The sequence below is a fragment of the Pseudophryne corroboree genome, chromosome 6 (genome assembly GCF_028390025.1).
Source record: "Pseudophryne corroboree isolate aPseCor3 chromosome 6, aPseCor3.hap2, whole genome shotgun sequence".
In the NCBI taxonomy this organism is placed as follows: Eukaryota; Metazoa; Chordata; class Amphibia; order Anura; family Myobatrachidae; genus Pseudophryne; species Pseudophryne corroboree.
Genome location: NC_086449.1, coordinates 93536302 through 93558311, shown reverse-complemented (window position 1 = coordinate 93558311; position 22010 = coordinate 93536302). Strand labels below are relative to the sequence as shown.

General features: G+C 37.1%; 42 non-coding genes across 42 annotated transcripts; 21 read left to right on the top strand and 21 right to left on the bottom strand.

Moving 5' to 3' along the window:
* Positions 1-49: 49 nt before the first annotated feature.
* On the bottom strand, positions 50-121 carry TRNAE-UUC (transfer RNA glutamic acid (anticodon UUC)). The gene has a single exon. It is a non-coding gene; the product is annotated as a tRNA-Glu (tRNA).
* A 114-nt stretch (positions 122-235) lies between these two features.
* TRNAM-CAU (transfer RNA methionine (anticodon CAU)) lies at positions 236-308 on the top strand. Its single transcript has one exon. It is a non-coding gene; the product is annotated as a tRNA-Met (tRNA).
* Positions 309-1084: 776 nt separating this feature from the next.
* Positions 1085-1156, bottom strand: TRNAE-UUC (transfer RNA glutamic acid (anticodon UUC)). The gene has a single exon. It is a non-coding gene; the product is annotated as a tRNA-Glu (tRNA).
* A 114-nt stretch (positions 1157-1270) lies between these two features.
* On the top strand, positions 1271-1343 carry TRNAM-CAU (transfer RNA methionine (anticodon CAU)). The gene has a single exon. It is a non-coding gene; the product is annotated as a tRNA-Met (tRNA).
* A 775-nt stretch (positions 1344-2118) lies between these two features.
* On the bottom strand, positions 2119-2190 carry TRNAE-UUC (transfer RNA glutamic acid (anticodon UUC)). Its single transcript has one exon. It is a non-coding gene; the product is annotated as a tRNA-Glu (tRNA).
* A 114-nt stretch (positions 2191-2304) lies between these two features.
* Positions 2305-2377, top strand: TRNAM-CAU (transfer RNA methionine (anticodon CAU)). Its single transcript has one exon. It is a non-coding gene; the product is annotated as a tRNA-Met (tRNA).
* An 800-nt stretch (positions 2378-3177) lies between these two features.
* TRNAM-CAU (transfer RNA methionine (anticodon CAU)) lies at positions 3178-3250 on the top strand. Its single transcript has one exon. It is a non-coding gene; the product is annotated as a tRNA-Met (tRNA).
* A 777-nt stretch (positions 3251-4027) lies between these two features.
* On the bottom strand, positions 4028-4099 carry TRNAE-UUC (transfer RNA glutamic acid (anticodon UUC)). Its single transcript has one exon. It is a non-coding gene; the product is annotated as a tRNA-Glu (tRNA).
* A 114-nt stretch (positions 4100-4213) lies between these two features.
* On the top strand, positions 4214-4286 carry TRNAM-CAU (transfer RNA methionine (anticodon CAU)). The gene has a single exon. It is a non-coding gene; the product is annotated as a tRNA-Met (tRNA).
* Positions 4287-5063: 777 nt separating this feature from the next.
* TRNAE-UUC (transfer RNA glutamic acid (anticodon UUC)) lies at positions 5064-5135 on the bottom strand. The gene has a single exon. It is a non-coding gene; the product is annotated as a tRNA-Glu (tRNA).
* Positions 5136-5249: 114 nt separating this feature from the next.
* TRNAM-CAU (transfer RNA methionine (anticodon CAU)) lies at positions 5250-5322 on the top strand. Its single transcript has one exon. It is a non-coding gene; the product is annotated as a tRNA-Met (tRNA).
* Positions 5323-6098: 776 nt separating this feature from the next.
* On the bottom strand, positions 6099-6170 carry TRNAE-UUC (transfer RNA glutamic acid (anticodon UUC)). The gene has a single exon. It is a non-coding gene; the product is annotated as a tRNA-Glu (tRNA).
* A 114-nt stretch (positions 6171-6284) lies between these two features.
* On the top strand, positions 6285-6357 carry TRNAM-CAU (transfer RNA methionine (anticodon CAU)). The gene has a single exon. It is a non-coding gene; the product is annotated as a tRNA-Met (tRNA).
* A 777-nt stretch (positions 6358-7134) lies between these two features.
* TRNAE-UUC (transfer RNA glutamic acid (anticodon UUC)) lies at positions 7135-7206 on the bottom strand. The gene has a single exon. It is a non-coding gene; the product is annotated as a tRNA-Glu (tRNA).
* Positions 7207-8170: 964 nt separating this feature from the next.
* Positions 8171-8242, bottom strand: TRNAE-UUC (transfer RNA glutamic acid (anticodon UUC)). The gene has a single exon. It is a non-coding gene; the product is annotated as a tRNA-Glu (tRNA).
* A 114-nt stretch (positions 8243-8356) lies between these two features.
* Positions 8357-8429, top strand: TRNAM-CAU (transfer RNA methionine (anticodon CAU)). Its single transcript has one exon. It is a non-coding gene; the product is annotated as a tRNA-Met (tRNA).
* Positions 8430-9205: 776 nt separating this feature from the next.
* Positions 9206-9277, bottom strand: TRNAE-UUC (transfer RNA glutamic acid (anticodon UUC)). Its single transcript has one exon. It is a non-coding gene; the product is annotated as a tRNA-Glu (tRNA).
* Positions 9278-9391: 114 nt separating this feature from the next.
* Positions 9392-9464, top strand: TRNAM-CAU (transfer RNA methionine (anticodon CAU)). The gene has a single exon. It is a non-coding gene; the product is annotated as a tRNA-Met (tRNA).
* A 782-nt stretch (positions 9465-10246) lies between these two features.
* TRNAE-UUC (transfer RNA glutamic acid (anticodon UUC)) lies at positions 10247-10318 on the bottom strand. The gene has a single exon. It is a non-coding gene; the product is annotated as a tRNA-Glu (tRNA).
* Positions 10319-10432: 114 nt separating this feature from the next.
* On the top strand, positions 10433-10505 carry TRNAM-CAU (transfer RNA methionine (anticodon CAU)). The gene has a single exon. It is a non-coding gene; the product is annotated as a tRNA-Met (tRNA).
* A 777-nt stretch (positions 10506-11282) lies between these two features.
* Positions 11283-11354, bottom strand: TRNAE-UUC (transfer RNA glutamic acid (anticodon UUC)). The gene has a single exon. It is a non-coding gene; the product is annotated as a tRNA-Glu (tRNA).
* A 114-nt stretch (positions 11355-11468) lies between these two features.
* TRNAM-CAU (transfer RNA methionine (anticodon CAU)) lies at positions 11469-11541 on the top strand. Its single transcript has one exon. It is a non-coding gene; the product is annotated as a tRNA-Met (tRNA).
* A 777-nt stretch (positions 11542-12318) lies between these two features.
* Positions 12319-12390, bottom strand: TRNAE-UUC (transfer RNA glutamic acid (anticodon UUC)). Its single transcript has one exon. It is a non-coding gene; the product is annotated as a tRNA-Glu (tRNA).
* A 114-nt stretch (positions 12391-12504) lies between these two features.
* TRNAM-CAU (transfer RNA methionine (anticodon CAU)) lies at positions 12505-12577 on the top strand. Its single transcript has one exon. It is a non-coding gene; the product is annotated as a tRNA-Met (tRNA).
* A 776-nt stretch (positions 12578-13353) lies between these two features.
* TRNAE-UUC (transfer RNA glutamic acid (anticodon UUC)) lies at positions 13354-13425 on the bottom strand. Its single transcript has one exon. It is a non-coding gene; the product is annotated as a tRNA-Glu (tRNA).
* A 114-nt stretch (positions 13426-13539) lies between these two features.
* Positions 13540-13612, top strand: TRNAM-CAU (transfer RNA methionine (anticodon CAU)). The gene has a single exon. It is a non-coding gene; the product is annotated as a tRNA-Met (tRNA).
* A 777-nt stretch (positions 13613-14389) lies between these two features.
* TRNAE-UUC (transfer RNA glutamic acid (anticodon UUC)) lies at positions 14390-14461 on the bottom strand. Its single transcript has one exon. It is a non-coding gene; the product is annotated as a tRNA-Glu (tRNA).
* Positions 14462-14575: 114 nt separating this feature from the next.
* TRNAM-CAU (transfer RNA methionine (anticodon CAU)) lies at positions 14576-14648 on the top strand. Its single transcript has one exon. It is a non-coding gene; the product is annotated as a tRNA-Met (tRNA).
* Positions 14649-15425: 777 nt separating this feature from the next.
* TRNAE-UUC (transfer RNA glutamic acid (anticodon UUC)) lies at positions 15426-15497 on the bottom strand. The gene has a single exon. It is a non-coding gene; the product is annotated as a tRNA-Glu (tRNA).
* Positions 15498-15611: 114 nt separating this feature from the next.
* Positions 15612-15684, top strand: TRNAM-CAU (transfer RNA methionine (anticodon CAU)). The gene has a single exon. It is a non-coding gene; the product is annotated as a tRNA-Met (tRNA).
* A 776-nt stretch (positions 15685-16460) lies between these two features.
* On the bottom strand, positions 16461-16532 carry TRNAE-UUC (transfer RNA glutamic acid (anticodon UUC)). Its single transcript has one exon. It is a non-coding gene; the product is annotated as a tRNA-Glu (tRNA).
* Positions 16533-16646: 114 nt separating this feature from the next.
* On the top strand, positions 16647-16719 carry TRNAM-CAU (transfer RNA methionine (anticodon CAU)). The gene has a single exon. It is a non-coding gene; the product is annotated as a tRNA-Met (tRNA).
* Positions 16720-17496: 777 nt separating this feature from the next.
* Positions 17497-17568, bottom strand: TRNAE-UUC (transfer RNA glutamic acid (anticodon UUC)). The gene has a single exon. It is a non-coding gene; the product is annotated as a tRNA-Glu (tRNA).
* A 114-nt stretch (positions 17569-17682) lies between these two features.
* On the top strand, positions 17683-17755 carry TRNAM-CAU (transfer RNA methionine (anticodon CAU)). Its single transcript has one exon. It is a non-coding gene; the product is annotated as a tRNA-Met (tRNA).
* Positions 17756-18532: 777 nt separating this feature from the next.
* Positions 18533-18604, bottom strand: TRNAE-UUC (transfer RNA glutamic acid (anticodon UUC)). The gene has a single exon. It is a non-coding gene; the product is annotated as a tRNA-Glu (tRNA).
* A 114-nt stretch (positions 18605-18718) lies between these two features.
* On the top strand, positions 18719-18791 carry TRNAM-CAU (transfer RNA methionine (anticodon CAU)). The gene has a single exon. It is a non-coding gene; the product is annotated as a tRNA-Met (tRNA).
* A 776-nt stretch (positions 18792-19567) lies between these two features.
* On the bottom strand, positions 19568-19639 carry TRNAE-UUC (transfer RNA glutamic acid (anticodon UUC)). The gene has a single exon. It is a non-coding gene; the product is annotated as a tRNA-Glu (tRNA).
* A 114-nt stretch (positions 19640-19753) lies between these two features.
* Positions 19754-19826, top strand: TRNAM-CAU (transfer RNA methionine (anticodon CAU)). Its single transcript has one exon. It is a non-coding gene; the product is annotated as a tRNA-Met (tRNA).
* A 777-nt stretch (positions 19827-20603) lies between these two features.
* On the bottom strand, positions 20604-20675 carry TRNAE-UUC (transfer RNA glutamic acid (anticodon UUC)). The gene has a single exon. It is a non-coding gene; the product is annotated as a tRNA-Glu (tRNA).
* A 114-nt stretch (positions 20676-20789) lies between these two features.
* Positions 20790-20862, top strand: TRNAM-CAU (transfer RNA methionine (anticodon CAU)). The gene has a single exon. It is a non-coding gene; the product is annotated as a tRNA-Met (tRNA).
* A 776-nt stretch (positions 20863-21638) lies between these two features.
* TRNAE-UUC (transfer RNA glutamic acid (anticodon UUC)) lies at positions 21639-21710 on the bottom strand. The gene has a single exon. It is a non-coding gene; the product is annotated as a tRNA-Glu (tRNA).
* A 114-nt stretch (positions 21711-21824) lies between these two features.
* TRNAM-CAU (transfer RNA methionine (anticodon CAU)) lies at positions 21825-21897 on the top strand. Its single transcript has one exon. It is a non-coding gene; the product is annotated as a tRNA-Met (tRNA).
* The last annotated feature ends 113 nt before the right edge of the window (positions 21898-22010 follow it).

The following is a 22010-nucleotide window of genomic DNA, read 5'->3' as shown; positions in this document are numbered from 1 at the left end:
TTTTGTTCCTCTGCATTTGAATCTGTTTAGAAACAACAATAAGATTCCATTCCCATACCGGGAGTCGAACCCGGGCCGCCTGGGTGAAAACCAGGAATCCTTACCGCTAGACCATATGGGAAGCTGAAATAAATCTACTTCAAAGTTTCATACAAGGAAAACATTTTTACTGATATCGGAAATTTGTTAAACCAAAATGCCTCACCTTTTCTAATCCAAAAATAAGCCAACAGTTGCCTTGTTATCGCAGTTGGTAGCGCGTCAGTCTCATAATCTGAAGGTCGTGAGTTCAAGCCTCACACAGGGCATTTTTATTGATGTCTATTTTGGGAGCATGGCATTGCAATATGAGAGATGCAGTCCTGTTTCTAACAAACTAGACTGATTGCATCAAAATGTTACCTTTCAGAAAGAGTTGTGTCATCTGTTTATAATTGCAGATAAGCTTTAATAATTCACCTGACCTATAAAAGTTTTCAGACCAGCAATAAAAGAAAAGATGTCAAATAACTCATCCAAGATGTACCCATTTAGGGGAAAAAAAGCATAAAGCATTTTTCATTCTATTTGTCATGACTGTTGTCCTCAGAACAGTGCATTGTAACTTGAGAGTTAAAACTCTGTTTCTTGTAAAGTTGCCAGAACACCTATCCGGATTGAAGGAATTTTCTCTTTATAACAGCACTTAACATCTGTAAATTTGTTTTAACGCCAAAGGATTTTAGACCATAACTAATGGAAAAGGTGTTTTCAGATCACTTGACACATTTGTAACATTTTTTTATTTTATTTTTCATGCAGCTGGTATCAATGATGGAAAAGGGGAGCATAATGCATTGTTCTATTCTTTGTGATTTTTGTCCTCAGAGAGCCCATTTCTCACAGTTTCATAATACCTGGAAATTTTACCTGTGATAAGGCCAATGATAATGGCACAGCAGTTGCCCAAAACCTTGTCACAATTAGTAGCAGTGGATCACGTCTGCAATTGGAACCACATCAGACACAAGGAAACATCTGGCTACAACTATTAGTTTTTGTTCCTCTGCATTTGAAACTGTTTAGAAACAACAATAAGATTCCATTCCCATACCGGGAGTCGAACCCGGGCCGCCTGGGTGAAAACCAGGAATCCTTACCGCTAGACCATATGGGAAGCAGAAATAATTCTACTTCAAAGTTTCATACAAGGAAAACATTTTTACTGATATCGGAAATTTGTTAAACCAAAATGCCTCACCTTTTCTAATCCAAATCTAAGGCTACAGTTGCCTTGTTAGCGCAGTTGGTAGCACGTAAGTCTCATAATCTGAAGTTCGTGAGTTCAAGCCTCACACAGGGCATTTTTATTGATGTCTGTTTTGGGAGCATGGCATTGCAATATGAGAGATGCAGTCCTGTTTCTAACAAACTAGACTGATTGCATCAAAATGTTACCTTTCAGAAAGAGTTGTGTCATCTGTTTATAATTGCAGATAAGCTTTAATAATTCACCTGACCTATAAAAGATTTCAGACCAGCAATAAAAGAAAAGATGTCAAATAACTCATCCAAGATGTACCCATTTAGGGGAAAAAAAGCATAAAGCAGTTTTCATTCTATTTGTCATGACTGTTGTCCTCAGAACAGTGCATTGTAACTTGAGAGTTAAAACTCTGTTTCTTGTAAAGTTGCCAGAACACCTGTCCGTATTGAAGGAATTTTCTCTTTATAACAGGACTTAACATCTGTAAATTTGTTTTAACGCCAAAGGATTTTAGACCATAACTAATGGAAAAGGTGTTTTCAGATCACTTGACACATTTGTAACATTTTTTTATTTTATTTTTCATGCAGCTGGAATCAATGATGGAAAAGGGGAGCATAATGCATTGTTCTATTCTTTGTAATTTTTGTCCTCAGAGAGCCCATTTCTCACAGTTTCATAATACCTGGAAATTTTACCTGTGATAAGGCCAATGATAATGGCACAGCAGTTGCCCAAAACCTTGTCACAATTAGTAGCAGTGGATCACGTCTGCAATTGGAACCACATCAGACACAAGAAACATCTGGCTACAACTATTAGTTTTTGTTCCTCTGCTTTTGAATCTGTTTAAAAACAACAATAAGATTCTATTCCCATACCGGGAGTCGAACCCGGGCCGCCTGGGTGAAAACCAGGAATCTTTACCGCTAGACCATATGGGAAGCTGAAATAAATCTCCTTCAAAGTTTCATACAAGGAAAACATTTTTACTGATATCGGAAATTTGTTAAACCAAAATGCCTCACCTTTTCTAATCTAAAAATAAGCCAACAGTTGCCTTGTTATTGCAGTTGGTAGCGCGTCAGTCTCATAATCTGAAGGTCGTGAGTTCAAGCCTCACACAGGGCATTTTTATTGATGTCTATTTTGGGAGCATGGCGTTGCAATATGAGAGATGCAGTCCTGTTTCTAACAAACTAGACTGATTGCATCAAAATGTTACCTTTCAGAAAGAGTTGTGTCATCTGTTTATAATTGCAGATAAGCTTTAATAATTCACCTGACCTATAAAAGATTTCAGACCAGCAATAAAAGAAAAGATGTCAAATAACTCATCCAAGATCTACCCCATTTAGGGGAAAAAAAGCATAAAGCATTTTTCATTCTATTTGTCATGACTGTTGTCCTCAGAACAGTGCATTGTAACTTGAGAGTTAAAACTCTGTTTCTTGTAAAGTTGCCAGAACACCTGTCCGGATTGAAGGAATTTTCTCTTTATAACAGGACTTAACATCTGTAAATTTGTTTTAACGCCAAAGGATTTTAGACCATAACTAATGGAAAAGGTGTTTTCAGATCACTTGACACATTTGTAACATTTTTTTATTTTATTTTTCATGCAGCTGGAATCAATGATGGAAAAGGGGAGCATAATGCATTGTTCTATTCTTTGTGATTTTTGTCCTCAGAGAGCCCATTTCTCACAGTTTCATAATACCTGGAAATTTTACCTGTGATAAGGCCAATTATAATGGCACAGCAGTTGCCCAAAACCTTGTCACAATTAGGAATCCTTACCGCTAGACCATATGGGAAACTGAAATAAATCTACTTCAAAGTTTCATACAAGGAAAACATTTTTACTGATATCGGAAATTTGTTAAACCAAAATGCCTCACCTTTTCTAATCCAAATCTGAGGCTACAGTTTCCTTGTTAGCGCAGTTGGTAGCGCGTAAGTCTCATAATCTGAAGTTCGTGAGTTCAAGCCTCACACAGGGCATTTTTATTGATGTCTATTTTGGGAGCATGGCATTGCAATATGAGAGATGCAGTCCTGTTTCTAACAAACTAGACTGATTGCATCAAAATGTTACCTTTCAGAAAGAGTTGTGTCATCTGTTTATAATTGCAGATAAGCTTTAATAATTCACCTGACCTATAAAAGATTTCAGACCAGCAATAAAAGAAAATATGTCAAATAACTCATCCAAGATGTACCCATTTAGGGGAAAAAAAGCATAAAGCATTTTTCATTCTATTTGTCATGACTGTTGTCCTCAGAACAGTGCATTGTAACTTGAGAGTTAAAACTCTGTTTCTTGTAAAGTTGCCAGAACACCTGTCCGGATTGAAGGAATTTTCTCTTTATAACAGGACTTAACATCTGTAAATTTGTTTTAACGCCAAAGGATTTTAGACCATAACTAATGGAAAAGGTGTTTTCAGATCACTTGACACATTTGTAACATTTTTTTATTTTATTTTTCATGCAGCTGGAATCAATGATGGAAAAGGGGAGCATAATGCATTGTTCTATTCTTTGTGATTTTTTGTCCTCAGAGAGCCCATTTCTCACAGTTTCATAATACCTGGAAATTTTACCTGTGATAAGGCCAATGATAATGGCACAGCAGTTGCCCAAAACCTTGTTACAATTAGTAGTAGTGGATCACGTCTGCAATTGGAACCACATCAGACACAAGGAAACATCTGGCTACAACTATTAGTTTTTGTTCCTCTGCTATTGAATCTGTTTAGAAACAACAATAAGATTCAATTCCCATACCGGGAGTCGAACCCGGGCCGCCTGGGTGAAAACCAAGAATCCTTACCGCTAGACCATATGGGAAGCTGAAATAAATCTCCTTCAAAGTTTCATACAAGGAAAACATTTTTACTGATATCGGAAATTTGTTAAACCAAAATACCTCACCTTTTCTAATCCAAAAATAAGCCTACAGTTGCCTTGTTAGCGCAGTTGGTAGCGCGTCAGTCTCATAATCTGAAGGTCGTGAGTTCAAGCTTCACACAGGGCATTTTTATTGATGTCTGTTTTGGGAGCACGGCATTACAATATGAGAGATGCAGTCCTGTTTCTAACAAACTAGACTGATTGCATCAAAATGTTACCTTTCAGAAAGAGTTGTGTCTTCTGTTTATAATTGCAGATAAGCTTTAATAATTTACCTGACCTATAAAAGTTTTCAGACCAGCAATAAAAGAAAAGATGTCAAATAACTCATCCAAGATCTACCCCATTTAGGGGAAAAAAAGCATAAAGCATTTTTCATTCTATTTGTCATGACTGTTGTCCTCAGAACAGTGCATTGTAACTTGAGAGTTAAAACTCTGTTTCTTGTAAAGTTGCCAGAACACCTATCCGGATTGAAGGGATTTTCTCTTTATAACAGGACTTAACATCTGTAAATTTGTTTTAACGCCAAAGGATTTTAGACCATAACTAATGGAAAAGGTGTTTTCAGATCACTTGACACATTTGTAAAAAATTTTTATTTTATTTTTCATGCAGCTGGAATCAATGATTGAAAAGGGGAGCATAATGCATTGTTCTATTCTTTGTGATTTTTGTCCTCAGAGAGCCCATTTCTCACAGTTTCATAATACCTGGAAATTTTACCTGTGATAAGGCCAATGATAATGGCACAGCAGTTGCCCAAAACCTCGTCACAATTAGTAGCAGTGGATCACGTCTGCAATAGGAACCACATCAGACACAAGGAAACATCTGGCTACAACTATTAGTTTTTGTTCCTCTGCATTTGAAACTGTTTAGAAACAACAATAAGATTCCATTCCCATACCGGGAGTCGAACCCGGGCCGCCTGGGTGAAAACCAGGAATCCTTACCGCTAGACCATATGGGAAGCTGAAATAAATCTACTTCAAAGTTTCATACAAGGAAAACATTTTTACTGATATCGGAAATTTGTTAAACCAAAATGCCTCACCTTTTCTAATCCAAATCTAAGGCTACAGTTGCCTTGTTAGCGCAGTTGGTAGCACGTAAGTCTCATAATCTGAAGTTCGTGAGTTCAAGCCTCACACAGGGCATTTTTATTGATGTCTATTTTGGGAGCATGGCATTGCAATATGAGAGATGCAGTCCTGTTTCTAACAAACTAGACTGATTGCATCAAAATGTTACTTTTCAGAAAGAGTTGTGTCATCTGTTTATAATTGCAGATAAGCTTTAATAATTCACCTGACCTATAAAAGATTTCAGACCAGCAATAAAAGAAAAGATGTCAAATAACTCATCCAAGATGTACCCATTTAGGGGAAAAAAAGCATAAAGCAGTTTTCATTCTATTTGTCATGACTGTTGTCCTCAGAACAGTGCATTGTAACTTGAGAGTTAAAACTCTGTTTCTTGTAAAGTTGCCAGAACACCTGTCCGTATTGAAGGAATTTTCTCTTTATAACAGGACTTAACATCTGTAAATTTGTTTTAACGCCAAAGGATTTTAGACCATAACTAATGGAAAAGGTGTTTTCAGATCACTTGACACATTTGTAACATTTTTTTATTTTATTTTTCATGCAGCTGGAATCAATGATGGAAAAGGGGAGCATAATGCATTGTTCTATTCTTTGTAATTTTTGTCCTCAGAGAGCCCATTTCTCACAGTTTCATAATACCTGGAAATTTTACCTGTGATAAGGCCAATGATAATGGCACAGCAGTTGCCCAAAACCTTGTCACAATTAGTAGCAGTGGATCACGTCTGCAATTGGAACCACATCAGACACAAGGAAACATCTGGCTACAACTATTAGTTTTTGTTCCTCTGCTTTTGAATCTGTTTAAAAACAACAATAAGATTCTATTCCCATACCGGGAGTCGAACCCGGGCCGCCTGGGTGAAAACCAGGAATCTTTACCGCTAGACCATATGGGAAGCTGAAATAAATCTCCTTCAAAGTTTCATACAAGGAAAACATTTTTACTGATATCGGAAATTTGTTAAACCAAAATGCCTCACCTTTTCTAATCCAAAAATAAGCCAACAGTTGCCTTGTTATCGCAGTTGGTAGCGCGTCAGTCTCATAATCTGAAGGTCGTGAGTTCAAGCCTCACACAGGGCATTTTTATTGATGTCTATTTTGGGAGCATGGCGTTGCAATATGAGAGATGCAGTCCTGTTTCTAACAAACTAGACTGATTGCATCAAAATGTTACCTTTCAGAAAGAGTTGTGTCATCTGTTTATAATTGCAGATAAGCTTTAATAATTCACCTGACCTATAAAAGTTTTCAGACCAGCAATAAAAGAAAAGATGTCAAATAACTCATCCAAGATCTACCCCATTTATGGGAAAAAAAGCATAAAGCATTTTTCATTCTATTTGTCATGACTGTTGTCCTCAGAACAGTGCATTGTAACTTGAGAGTTAAAACTCTGTTTCTTGTAAAGTTGCCAGAACACCTATCCGGATTGAAGGAATTTTCTCTTTATAACAGCGCTTAACATCTGTAAATTTGTTTTAACGCCAAAGGATTTTAGACCATAACTAATGGAAAAGGTGTTTTCAGATCACTTGACACATTTGTAACATTTTTTTATTTTATTTTTCATGCAGCTGGAATCAATGATGGAAAAGGGGAGCATAATGCATTGTTCTATTCTTTGTGATTTTTGTCCTCAGAGAGCCCATTTCTCACAGTTTCATAACACCTGGAAATTTTACCTGTGATAAGGCCAATGATAATGGCACAGCAGTTGCCCAAAACCTTGTCACAATTAGTAGCAGTGGATCACGTCTACAATTGGAACCACATCAGACACAAGGAAACATCTGGCTACAACTATTAGTTTTTGTTCCTCTGCATTTGAATCTGTTTAGAAACAACAATAAGATTCCATTCCCATACCGGGAGTCGAACCCGGGCCGCCTGGGTGAAAACCAGGAATCCTTACCGCTAGACCATATGGGAAGCTGAAATAAATCTACTTCAAAGTTTCATACAAGGAAAACATTTTTACTGATATCGGAAATTTGTTAAACCAAAATGCCTCACCTTTTCTAATCCAAATCTGAGGCTACAGTTTCCTTGTTAGCGCAGTTGGTAGCGCGTAAGTCTCATAATCTGAAGTTCGTGAGTTCAAGCCTCACACCCGGCATTTTTATTGATGTCTATTTTGGGAGCATGGCATTGCAATATGAGAGATGCAGTCCTGTTTCTAACAAACTAGACTGATTGCATCAAAATGTTACCTTTCAGAAAGAGTTGTGTCATCTGTTTATAATTGCAGATAAGCTTTAATAATTCACCTGACCTATAAAAGATTTCAGACCAGCAATAAAAGAAAATATGTCAAATAACTCATCCAAGATGTACCCATTTAGGGGAAAAAAAGCATAAAGCATTTTTCATTCTATTTGTCATGACTGTTGTCCTCAGAACAGTGCATTGTAACTTGAGAGTTAAAACTCTGTTTCTTGTAAAGTTGCCAGAACACCTGTCCGGATTGAAGGAATTTTCTCTTTATAACAGGACTTAACATCTGTAAATTTGTTTTAACGCCAAAGGATTTTAGACCATAACTAATGGAAAAGGTGTTTTCAGATCACTTGACACATTTGTAACATTTTTTTATTTTATTTTTCATGCAGCTGGAATCAATGATGGAAAAGGGGAGCATAATGCATTGTTCTATTCTTTGTGATTTTTTGTCCTCAGAGAGCCCATTTCTCACAGTTTCATAATACCTGGAAATTTTACCTGTGATAAGGCCAATGATAATGGCACAGCAGTTGCCCAAAACCTTGTTACAATTAGTAGCAGTGGATCACGTCTGCAATTGGAACCACATCAGACACAAGGAAACATCTGGCTACAACTATTAGTTTTTGTTCCTCTGCTATTGAATCTGTTTAGAAACAACAATAAGATTCAATTCCCATACCGGGAGTCGAACCCGGGCCGCCTGGGTGAAAACCAAGAATCCTTACCGCTAGACCATATGGGAAGCTGAAATAAATCTCCTTCAAAGTTTCATACAAGGAAAACATTTTTACTGATATCGGAAATTTGTTAAACCAAAATGCCTCACCTTTTCTAATCCAAAAATAAGCCTACAGTTGCCTTGTTAGCGCAGTTGGTAGCGCGTCAGTCTCATAATCTGAAGGTCGTGAGTTCAAGCCTCACACAGGGCATTTTTATTGATGTCTATTTTGGGAGCATGGCATTGCAATATGAGAGATGCAGTCCTGTTTCTAACAAACTAGACTGATTGCATCAAAATGTTACCTTTCAGAATGAGTTGTGTCATCTGTTTATAATTGCAGATAAGCTTTAATAATTCACCTGACCTATAAAAGATTTCAGACCAGCAATAAAAGAAAAGATGTCAAATAACTCATCCAAGATGTACCCATTTAGGGGAAAAAAAGCATAAAGCATTTTTCATTCTTTTTGTCATGACTGTTGTCCTCAGAACAGTGCATTGTAACTTGAGAGTTAAAACTCTGTTTCTTGTAAAGATGCCAGAACACCTATCCGGATTGAAGGAATTTTCTCTTTATAACAGGACTTAACATCTGTAAATTTGTTTTAACGCCAAAGGATTTTAGACCATAACTAATGGAAAAGGTGTTTTCAGATCACTTGACACATTTGTAACATTTTTTTATTTTATTTTTCATGCAGCTGGAATCAATGATGGAAAAGGGGAGCATAATGCATTGTTCTATTCTTTGTGATTTTTGTCCTCAGAGAGCCCATTTCTCACAGTTTCATAATACCTGGAAATTTTACCTGTGATAAGGCCAATGATAATGGCACAGCAGTTGCCCAAAACCTTGTCACAATTAGTAGCAGTGGATCACGTCTGCAATTGGAACCACATCAGACACAAGGAAACATCTGGCTACAACTATTAGTTTTTGTTCCTCTGCTTTTGAATCTGTTTAGAAACAACAATAAGATTCCATTCCCATACCGGGAGTCGAACCCGGGCCGCCTGGGTGAAAACCAAGAATCCTTACCGCTAGACCATATGGGAAGCTGAAATAAATCTCCTTCAAAGTTTCATACAAGGAAAACATTTTTACTGATATCGGAAATTTGTTAAACCAAAATGCCTCACCTTTTCTAATCCAAATCTAAGGCTACATTTGTCTTGTCAGCGCAGTTGGTAGCGCGTCAGTCTCATAATCTGAAGGTCGTGAGTTCAAGCTTCACACAGGGCATTTTTATTGATGTCTGTTTTGGGAGCATGGCATTACAATATGAGAGATGCAGTCCTGTTTCTAACAAACTAGACTGATTGCATCAAAATGTTACCTTTCAGAAAGAGTTGTGTCTTCTGTTTATAATTGCAGATAAGCTTTAATAATTTACCTGACCTATAAAAGTTTTCAGACCAGCAATAAAAGAAAAGATGTCAAATAACTCATCCAAGATCTACCCCATTTAGGGGGAAAAAAGCATAAAGCATTTTTCATTCTATTTGTCATGACTGTTGTCCTCAGAACAGTGCATTGTAACTTGAGAGTTAAAACTCTGTTTCTTGTAAAGTTGCCAGAACACCTGTCCGTATTGAAGGAATTTTCTCTTTATAACAGGACTTAACATCTGTAAATTTGTTTTAACGCCAAAGGATTTTAGACCATAACTAATGGAAAAGGTGTTTTCAGATCACTTGACACATTTGTAACATTTTTTTATTTTATTTTTCATGCAGCTGGAATCAATGATGGAAAAGGGGAGCATAATGCATTGTTCTATTCTTTGTAATTTTTGTCCTCAGAGAGCCCATTTCTCACAGTTTCATAATAACTGGAAATTTTACCTGTGATAAGGCCAATGATAATGGCACAGCAGTTGCCCAAAACCTTGTCACAATTAGTAGCAGTGGATCACGTCTGCATTGGAACCACATCAGACACAAGGAAACATCCACATAGTTCAGACTTACAAACAACTAACTTAGTTTCTTGTTCCTCTGCTGTTTAAAACACAAAAGATTCTATTCCCATACCGGGAGTCGAACCCGGGCCGCCTGGGTGAAAACCAGGAATCTTTACCGCTAGACCATATGGGAAGCTGAAATAAATCTCCTTCAAAGTTTCATACAAGGAAAACATTTTTACTGATATCGGAAATTTGTTAAACCAAAATGCCTCACCTTTTCTAATCCAAAAATAAGCCAACAGTTGCCTTGTTATCGCAGTTGGTAGCGCGTCAGTCTCATAATCTGAAGGTCGTGAGTTCAAGCCTCACACAGGGCATTTTTATTGATGTCTATTTTGGGAGCATGGCGTTGCAATATGAGAGATGCAGTCCTGTTTCTAACAAACTAGACTGATTGCATCAAAATGTTACCTTTCAGAAAGAGTTGTGTCATCTGTTTATAATTGCAGATAAGCTTTAATAATTCACCTGACCTATAAAAGTTTTCAGACCAGCAATAAAAGAAAAGATGTCAAATAACTCATCCAAGATCTACCCCATTTAGGGGAAAAAAAGCATAAAGCATTTTTCATTCTATTTGTCATGACTGTTGTCCTCAGAACAGTGCATTGTAACTTGAGAGTTAAAACTCTGTTTCTTGTAAAGTTGCCAGAACACCTGTCCGGATTGAAGGAATTTTCTCTTTATAACAGGACTTAACATCTGTAAATTTGTTTTAACGCCAAAGGATTTTAGACTATAACTAATGGAAAAGGTGTTTTCAGATCACTTGACACATTTGTAACATTTTTTTATTTTATTTTTCATGCAGCTGGAATCAATGATGGAAAAGGGGAGCATAATGCATTGTTCTATTCTTTGTGATTTTTGTCCTCCGAGAGCCCATTTCTCACAGTTTCATAATACCTGGAAATTTTACCTGTGATAAGGCCATTGATAATGGCACAGCAGTTGCCCAAAACCTTGTCACAATTAGTAGCAGTGGATCACGTCTGCAATTGGAACCACATCAGACACAAGGAAACATCTGGCTACAACTATTAGTTTTTGTTCCTCTGCATTTGAATCTGTTTAGAAACAACAATAAGATTCCATTCCCATACCGGGAGTCGAACCCGGGCCGCCTGGGTGAAAACCAGGAATCCTTACCGCTAGACCATATGGGAAGCTGAAATAAATCTCCTTCAAAGTTTCATACAAGGAAAACATTTTTACTGATATCGGAAATTTGTTAAACCAAAATGCCTCACCTTTTCTAATCCAAATTTAAGGCTACATTTGTCTTGTCAGCGCAGTTGGTAGCGCGTCAGTCTCATAATCTGAAGGTCGTGAGTTCAAGCTTCACACAGGGCATTTTTATTGATGTCTGTTTTGGGAGCACGGCATTACAATATGAGAGATGCAGTCCTGTTTCTAACAAACTAGACTGATTGCATCAAAATGTTACCTTTCAGAAAGAGTTGTGTCTTCTGTTTATAATTGCAGATAAGCTTTAATAATTTACCTGACCTATAAAAGTTTTCAGACCAGCAATAAAAGAAAAGATGTCAAATAACTCATCCAAGATCTACCCCATTTAGGGGAAAAAAAGCATAAAGCATTTTTCATTCTATTTGTCATGACTGTTGTCCTCAGAACAGTGCATTGTAACTTGAGAGTTAAAACTCTGTTTCTTGTAAAGTTGCCAGAACACCTATCCGGATTGAAGGGATTTTCTCTTTATAACAGGACTTAACATCTGTAAATTTGTTTTAACGCCAAAGGATTTTAGACCATAACTAATGGAAAAGGTGTTTTCAGATCACTTGACACATTTGTAAAAATTTTTTATTTTATTTTTCATGCAGCTGGAATCAATGATTGAAAAGGGGAGCATAATGCATTGTTCTATTCTTTGTGATTTTTGTCCTCAGAGAGCCCATTTCTCACAGTTTCATAATACCTGGAAATTTTACCTGTGATAAGGCCAATGATAATGGCACAGCAGTTGCCCAAAACCTCGTCACAATTAGTAGCAGTGGATCACGTCTGCAATAGGAACCACATCAGACACAAGGAAACATCTGGCTACAACTATTAGTTTTTGTTCCTCTGCATGTGAAACTGTTTAGAAACAACAATAAGATTCCATTCCCATACCGGGAGTCGAACCCGGGACGCCTGGGTGAAAACCAGGAATCCTTACCGCTAGACCATATGGGAAGCTGAAATAAATCTACTTCAAAGTTTCATACAAGGAAAACATTTTTACTGATATCGGAAATTTGTTAAACCAAAATGCCTCACCTTTTCTAATCCAAATCTAAGGCTACAGTTGCCTTGTTAGCGCAGTTGGTAGCACGTAAGTCTCATAATCTGAAGTTCGTGAGTTCAAGCCTCACACAGGGCATTTTTATTGATGTCTATTTTGGGAGCATGGCATTGCAATATGAGAGATGCAGTCCTGTTTCTAACAAACTAGACTGATTGCATCAAAATGTTACCTTTCAGAAAGAGTTGTGTCATCTGTTTATAATTGCAGATAAGCTTTAATAATTCACCTGACCTATAAAAGATTTCAGACCAGCAATAAAAGAAAAGATGTCAAATAACTCATCCAAGATGTACCCATTTAGGGGAAAAAAAGCATAAAGCAGTTTTCATTCTATTTGTCATGACTGTTGTCCTCAGAACAGTGCATTGTAACTTGAGAGTTAAAACTCTGTTTCTTGTAAAGTTGCCAGAACACCTGTCCGTATTGAAGGAATTTTCTCTTTATAACAGGACTTAACATCTGTAAATTTGTTTTAACGCCAAAGGATTTTAGACCATAACTAATGGAAAAGGTGTTTTCAGATCACTTGACACATTTGTAACATTTTTTTATTTTATTTTTCATGCAGCTGGAATCAATGATGGAAAAGGGGAGCATAATGCATTGTTCTATTCTTTGTAATTTTTGTCCTCAGAGAGCCCATTTCTCACAGTTTCATAATACCTGGAAATTTTACCTGTGATAAGGCCAATGATAATGGCACAGCAGTTGCCCAAAACCTTGTCACAATTAGTAGCAGTGGATCACGTCTGCAATTGGAACCACATCAGACACAAGGAAACATCTGGCTACAACTATTAGTTTTTGTTCCTCTGCTTTTGAATCTGTTTAAAAACAACAATAAGATTCTATTCCCATACCGGGAGTCGAACCCGGGCCGCCTGGGTGAAAACCAGGAATCTTTACCGCTAGACCATATGGGAAGCTGAAATAAATCTCCTTCAAAGTTTCATACAAGGAAAACATTTTTACTGATATCGGAAATTTGTTAAACCAAAATGCCTCACCTTTTCTAATCCAAAAATAAGCCAACAGTTGCCTTGTTATCGCAGTTGGTAGCGCGTCAGTCTCATAATCTGAAGGTCGTGAGTTCAAGCCTCACACAGGGCATTTTTATTGATGTCTATTTTGGGAGCATGGCGTTGCAATATGAGAGATGCAGTCCTGTTTCTAACAAACTAGACTGATTGCATCAAAATGTTACCTTTCAGAAAGAGTTGTGTCATCTGTTTATAATTGCAGATAAGCTTTAATAATTCACCTGACCTATAAAAGTTTTCAGACCAGCAATAAAAGAAAAGATGTCAAATAACTCATCCAAGATCTACCCCATTTATGGGAAAAAAAGCATAAAGCATTTTTCATTCTATTTGTCATGACTGTTGTCCTCAGAACAGTGCATTGTAACTTGAGAGTTAAAACTCTGTTTCTTGTAAAGTTGCCAGAACACCTATCCGGATTGAAGGAATTTTCTCTTTATAACAGCGCTTAACATCTGTAAATTTGTTTTAACGCCAAAGGATTTTAGACCATAACTAATGGAAAAGGTGTTTTCAGATCACTTGACACATTTGTAACATTTTTTTATTTTATTTTTCATGCAGCTGGAATCAATGATGGAAAAGGGGAGCATAATGCATTGTTCTATTCTTTGTGATTTTTGTCCTCAGAGAGCCCATTTCTCACAGTTTCATAATACCTGGAAATTTTACCTGTGATAAGGCCAATGATAATGGCACAGCAGTTGCCCAAAACCTTGTCACAATTAGTAGCAGTGGATCACGTCTACAATTGGAACCACATCAGACACAAGGAAACATCTGGCTACAACTATTAGTTTTTGTTCCTCTGCATTTGAATCTGTTTAGAAACAACAATAAGATTCCATTCCCATACCGGGAGTCGAACCCGGGCCGCCTGGGTGAAAACCAGGAATCCTTACCGCTAGACCATATGGGAAGCTGAAATAAATCTACTTCAAAGTTTCATACAAGGAAAACATTTTTACTGATATCGGAAATTTGTTAAACCAAAATGCCTCACCTTTTCTAATCCAAATCTGAGGCTACAGTTTCCTTGTTAGCGCAGTTGGTAGCGCGTAAGTCTCATAATCTGAAGTTCGTGAGTTCAAGCCTCACACAGGGCATTTTTATTGATGTCTATTTTGGGAGCATGGCATTGCAATATGAGAGATGCAGTCCTGTTTCTAACAAACTAGACTGATTGCATCAAAATGTTACCTTTCAGAAAGAGTTGTGTCATCTGTTTATAATTGCAGATAAGCTTTAATAATTCACCTGACCTATAAAAGATTTCAGACCAGCAATAAAAGAAAATATGTCAAATAACTCATCCAAGATGTACCCATTTAGGGGAAAAAAAGCATAAAGCATTTTTCATTCTATTTGTCATGACTGTTGTCCTCAGAACAGTGCATTGTAACTTGAGAGTTAAAACTCTGTTTCTTGTAAAGTTGCCAGAACACCTGTCCGGATTGAAGGAATTTTCTCTTTATAACAGGACTTAACATCTGTAAATTTGTTTTAACGCCAAAGGATTTTAGACCATAACTAATGGAAAAGGTGTTTTCAGATCACTTGACACATTTGTAACATTTTTTTATTTTATTTTTCATGCAGCTGGAATCAATGATGGAAAAGGGGAGCATAATGCATTGTTCTATTCTTTGTGATTTTTTGTCCTCAGAGAGCCCATTTCTCACAGTTTCATAATACCTGGAAATTTTACCTGTGATAAGGCCAATGATAATGGCACAGCAGTTGCCCAAAACCTTGTTACAATTAGTAGCAGTGGATCACGTCTGCAATTGGAACCACATCAGACACAAGGAAACATCTGGCTACAACTATTAGTTTTTGTTCCTCTGCTATTGAATCTGTTTAGAAACAACAATAAGATTCAATTCCCATACCGGGAGTCGAACCCGGGCCGCCTGGGTGAAAACCAAGAATCCTTACCGCTAGACCATATGGGAAGCTGAAATAAATCTCCTTCAAAGTTTCATACAAGGAAAACATTTTTACTGATATCGGAAATTTGTTAAACCAAAATGCCTCACCTTTTCTAATCCAAAAATAAGCCTACAGTTGCCTTGTTAGCGCAGTTGGTAGCGCGTCAGTCTCATAATCTGAAGGTCGTGAGTTCAAGCCTCACACAGGGCATTTTTATTGATGTCTATTTTGGGAGCATGGCATTGCAATATGAGAGATGCAGTCCTGTTTCTAACAAACTAGACTGATTGCATCAAAATGTTACCTTTCAGAAAGAGTTGTGTCATCTGTTTATAATTGCAGATAAGCTTTAATAATTCACCTGACCTATAAAAGATTTCAGACCAGCAATAAAAGAAAAGATGTCAAATAACTCATCCAAGATGTACCCATTTAGGGGAAAAAAAGCATAAAGCATTTTTCATTCTTTTTGTCATGACTGTTGTCCTCAGAACAGTGCATTGTAACTTGAGAGTTAAAACTCTGTTTCTTGTAAAGATGCCAGAACACCTATCCGGATTGAAGGAATTTTCTCTTTATAACAGGACTTAACATCTGTAAATTTGTTTTAACGCCAAAGGATTTTAGACCATAACTAATGGAAAAGGTGTTTTCAGATCACTTGACACATTTGTAACATTTTTTTATTTTATTTTTCATGCAGCTGGAATCAATGATGGAAAAGGGGAGCATAATGCATTGTTCTATTCTTTGTGATTTTTGTCCTCAGAGAGCCCATTTCTCACAGTTTCATAATACCTGGAAATTTTACCTGTGATAAGGCCAATGATAATGGCACAGCAGTTGCCCAAAACCTTGTCACAATTAGTAGCAGTGGATCACGTCTGCAATTGGAACCACATCAGACACAAGGAAACATCTGGCTACAACTATTAGTTTTTGTTCCTCTGCTTTTGAATCTGTTTAGAAACAACAATAAGATTCCATTCCCATACCGGGAGTCGAACCCGGGCCGCCTGGGTGAAAACCAAGAATCCTTACCGCTAGACCATATGGGAAGCTGAAATAAATCTCCTTCAAAGTTTCATACAAGGAAAACATTTTTACTGATATCGGAAATTTGTTAAACCAAAATGCCTCACCTTTTCTAATCCAAATCTAAGGCTACATTTGTCTTGTCAGCGCAGTTGGTAGCGCGTCAGTCTCATAATCTGAAGGTCGTGAGTTCAAGCTTCACACAGGGCATTTTTATTGATGTCTGTTTTGGGAGCATGGCATTACAATATGAGAGATGCAGTCCTGTTTCTAACAAACTAGACTGATTGCATCAAAATGTTACCTTTCAGAAAGAGTTGTGTCTTCTGTTTATAATTGCAGATAAGCTTTAATAATTTACCTGACCTATAAAAGTTTTCAGACCAGCAATAAAAGAAAAGATGTCAAATAACTCATCCAAGATCTACCCCATTTAGGGGGAAAAAAGCATAAAGCATTTTTCATTCTATTTGTCATGACTGTTGTCCTCAGAACAGTGCATTGTAACTTGAGAGTTAAAACTCTGTTTCTTGTAAAGTTGCCAGAACACCTGTCCGTATTGAAGGAATTTTCTCTTTATAACAGGACTTAACATCTGTAAATTTGTTTTAACGCCAAAGGATTTTAGACCATAACTAATGGAAAAGGTGTTTTCAGATCACTTGACACATTTGTAACATTTTTTTATTTTATTTTTCATGCAGCTGGAATCAATGATGGAAAAGGGGAGCATAATGCATTGTTCTATTCTTTGTAATTTTTGTCCTCAGAGAGCCCATTTCTCACAGTTTCATAATAACTGGAAATTTTACCTGTGATAAGGCCAATGATAATGGCACAGCAGTTGCCCAAAACCTTGTCACAATTAGTAGCAGTGGATCACGTCTGCAATTGGAACCACATCAGACACAAGGAAACATCTGGCTACAACTATTAGTTTTTGTTCCTCTGCTTTTGAATCTGTTTAAAAACAACAATAAGATTCTATTCCCATACCGGGAGTCGAACCCGGGCCGCCTGGGTGAAAACCAGGAATCTTTACCGCTAGACCATATGGGAAGCTGAAATAAATCTCCTTCAAAGTTTCATACAAGGAAAACATTTTTACTGATATCGGAAATTTGTTAAACCAAAATGCCTCACCTTTTCTAATCCAAAAATAAGCCAACAGTTGCCTTGTTATCGCAGTTGGTAGCGCGTCAGTCTCATAATCTGAAGGTCGTGAGTTCAAGCCTCACACAGGGCATTTTTATTGATGTCTATTTTGGGAGCATGGCGTTGCAATATGAGAGATGCAGTCCTGTTTCTAACAAACTAGACTGATTGCATCAAAATGTTACCTTTCAGAAAGAGTTGTGTCATCTGTTTATAATTGCAGATAAGCTTTAATAATTCACCTGACCTATAAAAGTTTTCAGACCAGCAATAAAAGAAAAGATGTCAAATAACTCATCCAAGATCTACCCCATTTAGGGGAAAAAAAGCATAAAGCATTTTTCATTCTATTTGTCATGACTGTTGTCCTCAGAACAGTGCATTGTAACTTGAGAGTTAAAACTCTGTTTCTTGTAAAGTTGCCAGAACACCTGTCCGGATTGAAGGAATTTTCTCTTTATAACAGGACTTAACATCTGTAAATTTGTTTTAACGCCAAAGGATTTTAGACCATAACTAATGGAAAAGGTGTTTTCAGATCACTTGACACATTTGTAACATTTTTTTATTTTATTTTTCATGCAGCTGGAATCAATGATGGAAAAGGGGAGCATAATGCATTGTTCTATTCTTTGTGATTTTTGTCCTCAGAGAGCCCATTTCTCACAGTTTCATAATACCTGGAAATTTTACCTGTGATAAGGCCATTGATAATGGCACAGCAGTTGCCCAAAACCTTGTCACAATTAGTAGCAGTGGATCACGTCTGCAATTGGAACCACATCAGACACAAGGAAACATCTGGCTACAACTATTAGTTTTTGTTCCTCTGCATTTGAATCTGTTTAGAAACAACAATAAGATTCCATTCCCATACCGGGAGTCGAACCCTGGCCGCCTGGGTGAAAACCAGGAATCCTTACCGCTAGACCATATGGGAAGCTGAAATAAATCTACTTCAAAGTTTCATACAAGGAAAACATTTTTACTGATATCGGAAATTTGTTAAACCAAAATGCCTCACCTTTTCTAATCCAAAAATAAGACAACAGTTGCCTTGTTATCGCAGTTGGTAGCGCGTCAGTCTCATAATCTGAAGGTCGTGAGTTCAAGCCTCACACAGGGCATTTTTATTGATGTCTATTTTGGGAGCATGGCATTGCAATATGAGAGATGCAGTCCTGTTTCTAACAAACTAGACTGATTGCATCAAAATGTTACCTTTCAGAAAGAGTTGTGTCATCTGTTTATAATTGCAGATAAGCTTTAATAATTCACCTGACCTATAAAAGTTTTCAGACCAGCAATAAAAGAAAAGATGTCAAATAACTCATCCAAGATGTACCCATTTAGGGGAAAAAAAGCATAAAGCATTTTTCATTCTATTTGTCATGACTGTTGTCCTCAGAACAGTGCATTGTAACTTGAGAGTTAAAACTCTGTTTCTTGTAAAGTTGCCAGAACACCTATCCGGATTGAAGGAATTTTCTCTTTATAACAGCGCTTAACATCTGTAAATTTGTTTTAACGCCAAAGGATTTTAGACCATAACTAATGGAAAAGGTGTTTTCAGATCACTTGACACATTTGTAACATTTTTTTATTTTATTTTTCATGCAGCTGGAATCAATGATGGAAAAGGGGAGCATAATGCATTGTTCTATTCTTTGTAATTTTTGTCCTCAGAGAGCCCATTTCTCACAGTTTCATAATAACTGGAAATTTTACCTGTGATAAGGCCAATGATAATGGCACAGCAGTTGCCCAAAACCTTGTCACAATTAGTAGCAGTGGATCACGTCTGCAATTGGAACCACATCAGACACAAGGAAACATCTGGCTACAACTATTAGTTTTTGTTCCTCTGCTTTTGAATCTGTTTAAAAACAACAATAAGATTCTATTCCCATACCGGGAGTCGAACCCGGGCCGCCTGGGTGAAAACCAGGAATCTTTACCGCTAGACCATATGGGAAGCTGAAATAAATCTCCTTCAAAGTTTCATACAAGGAAAACATTTTTACTGATATCGGAAATTTGTTAAACCAAAATGCCTCACCTTTTCTAATCCAAAAATAAGCCAACAGTTGCCTTGTTATCGCAGTTGGTAGCGCGTCAGTCTCATAATCTGAAGGTCGTGAGTTCAAGCCTCACACAGGGCATTTTTATTGATGTCTATTTTGGGAGCATGGCGTTGCAATATGAGAGATGCAGTCCTGTTTCTAACAAACTAGACTGATTGCATCAAAATGTTACCTTTCAGAAAGAGTTGTGTCATCTGTTTATAATTGCAGATAAGCTTTAATAATTCACCTGACCTATAAAAGTTTTCAGACCAGCAATAAAAGAAAAGATGTCAAATAACTCATCCAAGATCTACCCCATTTATGGGAAAAAAAGCATAAAGCATTTTTCATTCTATTTGTCATGACTGTTGTCCTCAGAACAGTGCATTGTAACTTGAGAGTTAAAACTCTGTTTCTTGTAAAGTTGCCAGAACACCTGTCCGGATTGAAGGAATTTTCTCTTTATAACAGGACTTAACATCTGTAAATTTGTTTTAACGCCAAAGGATTTTAGACCATAACTAATGGAAAAGGTGTTTTCAGATCACTTGACACATTTGTAACATTTTTTTATTTTATTTTTCATGCAGCTGGAATCAATGATGGAAAAGGGGAGCATAATGCATTGTTCTATTCTTTGTGATTTTTGTCCTCAGAGAGCCCATTTCTCACAGTTTCATAATACCTGGAAATTTTACCTGTGATAAGGCCATTGATAATGGCACAGCAGTTGCCCAAAACCTTGTCACAATTAGTAGCAGTGGATCACGTCTGCAATTGGAACCACATCAGACACAAGGAAACATCTGGCTACAACTATTAGTTTTTGTTCCTCTGCATTTGAATCTGTTTAGAAACAACAATAAGATTCCATTCCCATACCGGGAGTCGAACCCGGGCCGCCTGGGTGAAAACCAGGAATCCTTACCGCTAGACCATATGGGAAGCTGAAATAAATCTACTTCAAAGTTTCATACAAGGAAAACATTTTTACTGATATCGGAAATTTGTTAAACCAAAATGCCTCACCTTTTCTAATCCAAAAATAAGACAACAGTTGCCTTGTTATCGCAGTTGGTAGCGCGTCAGTCTCATAATCTGAAGGTCGTGAGTTCAAGCCTCACACAGGGCATTTTTATTGATGTCTATTTTGGGAGCATGGCATTGCAATATGAGAGATGCAGTCCTGTTTCTAACAAACTAGACTGATTGCATCAAAATGTTACCTTTCAGAAAGAGTTGTGTCATCTGTTTATAATTGCAGATAAGCTTTAATAATTCACCTGACCTATAAAAGTTTTCAGACCAGCAATAAAAGAAAAGATGTCAAATAACTCATCCAAGATGTACCCATTTAGGGGAAAAAAAGCATAAAGCATTTTTCATTCTATTTGTCATGACTGTTGTCCTCAGAACAGTGCATTGTAACTTGAGAGTTAAAACTCTGTTTCTTGTAAAGTTGCCAGAACACCTATCCGGATTGAAGGAATTTTCTCTTTATAACAGCGCTTAACATCTGTAAATTTGTTTTAACGCCAAAGGATTTTAGACCATAACTAATGGAAAAGGTGTTTTCAGATCACTTGACACATTTGTAACATTTTTTTATTTTATTTTTCATGCAGCTGGAATCAATGATGGAAAAGGGGAGCATAATGCATTGTTCTATTCTTTGTAATTTTTGTCCTCAGAGAGCCCATTTCTCACAGTTTCATAATAACTGGAAATTTTACCTGTGATAAGGCCAATGATAATGGCACAGCAGTTGCCCAAAACCTTGTCACAATTAGTAGCAGTGGATCACGTCTGCAATTGGAACCACATCAGACACAAGGAAACATCTGGCTACAACTATTAGTTTTTGTTCCTCTGCTTTTGAATCTGTTTAAAAACAACAATAAGATTCTATTCCCATACCGGGAGTCGAACCCGGGCCGCCTGGGTGAAAACCAGGAATCTTTACCGCTAGACCATATGGGAAGCTGAAATAAATCTCCTTCAAAGTTTCATACAAGGAAAACATTTTTACTGATATCGGAAATTTGTTAAACCAAAATGCCTCACCTTTTCTAATCCAAAAATAAGCCAACAGTTGCCTTGTTATCGCAGTTGGTAGCGCGTCAGTCTCATAATCTGAAGGTCGTGAGTTCAAGCCTCACACAGGGCATTTTTATTGATGTCTATTTTGGGAGCATGGCGTTGCAATATGAGAGATGCAGTCCTGTTTCTAACAAACTAGACTGATTGCATCAAAATGTTACCTTTCAGAAAGAGTTGTGT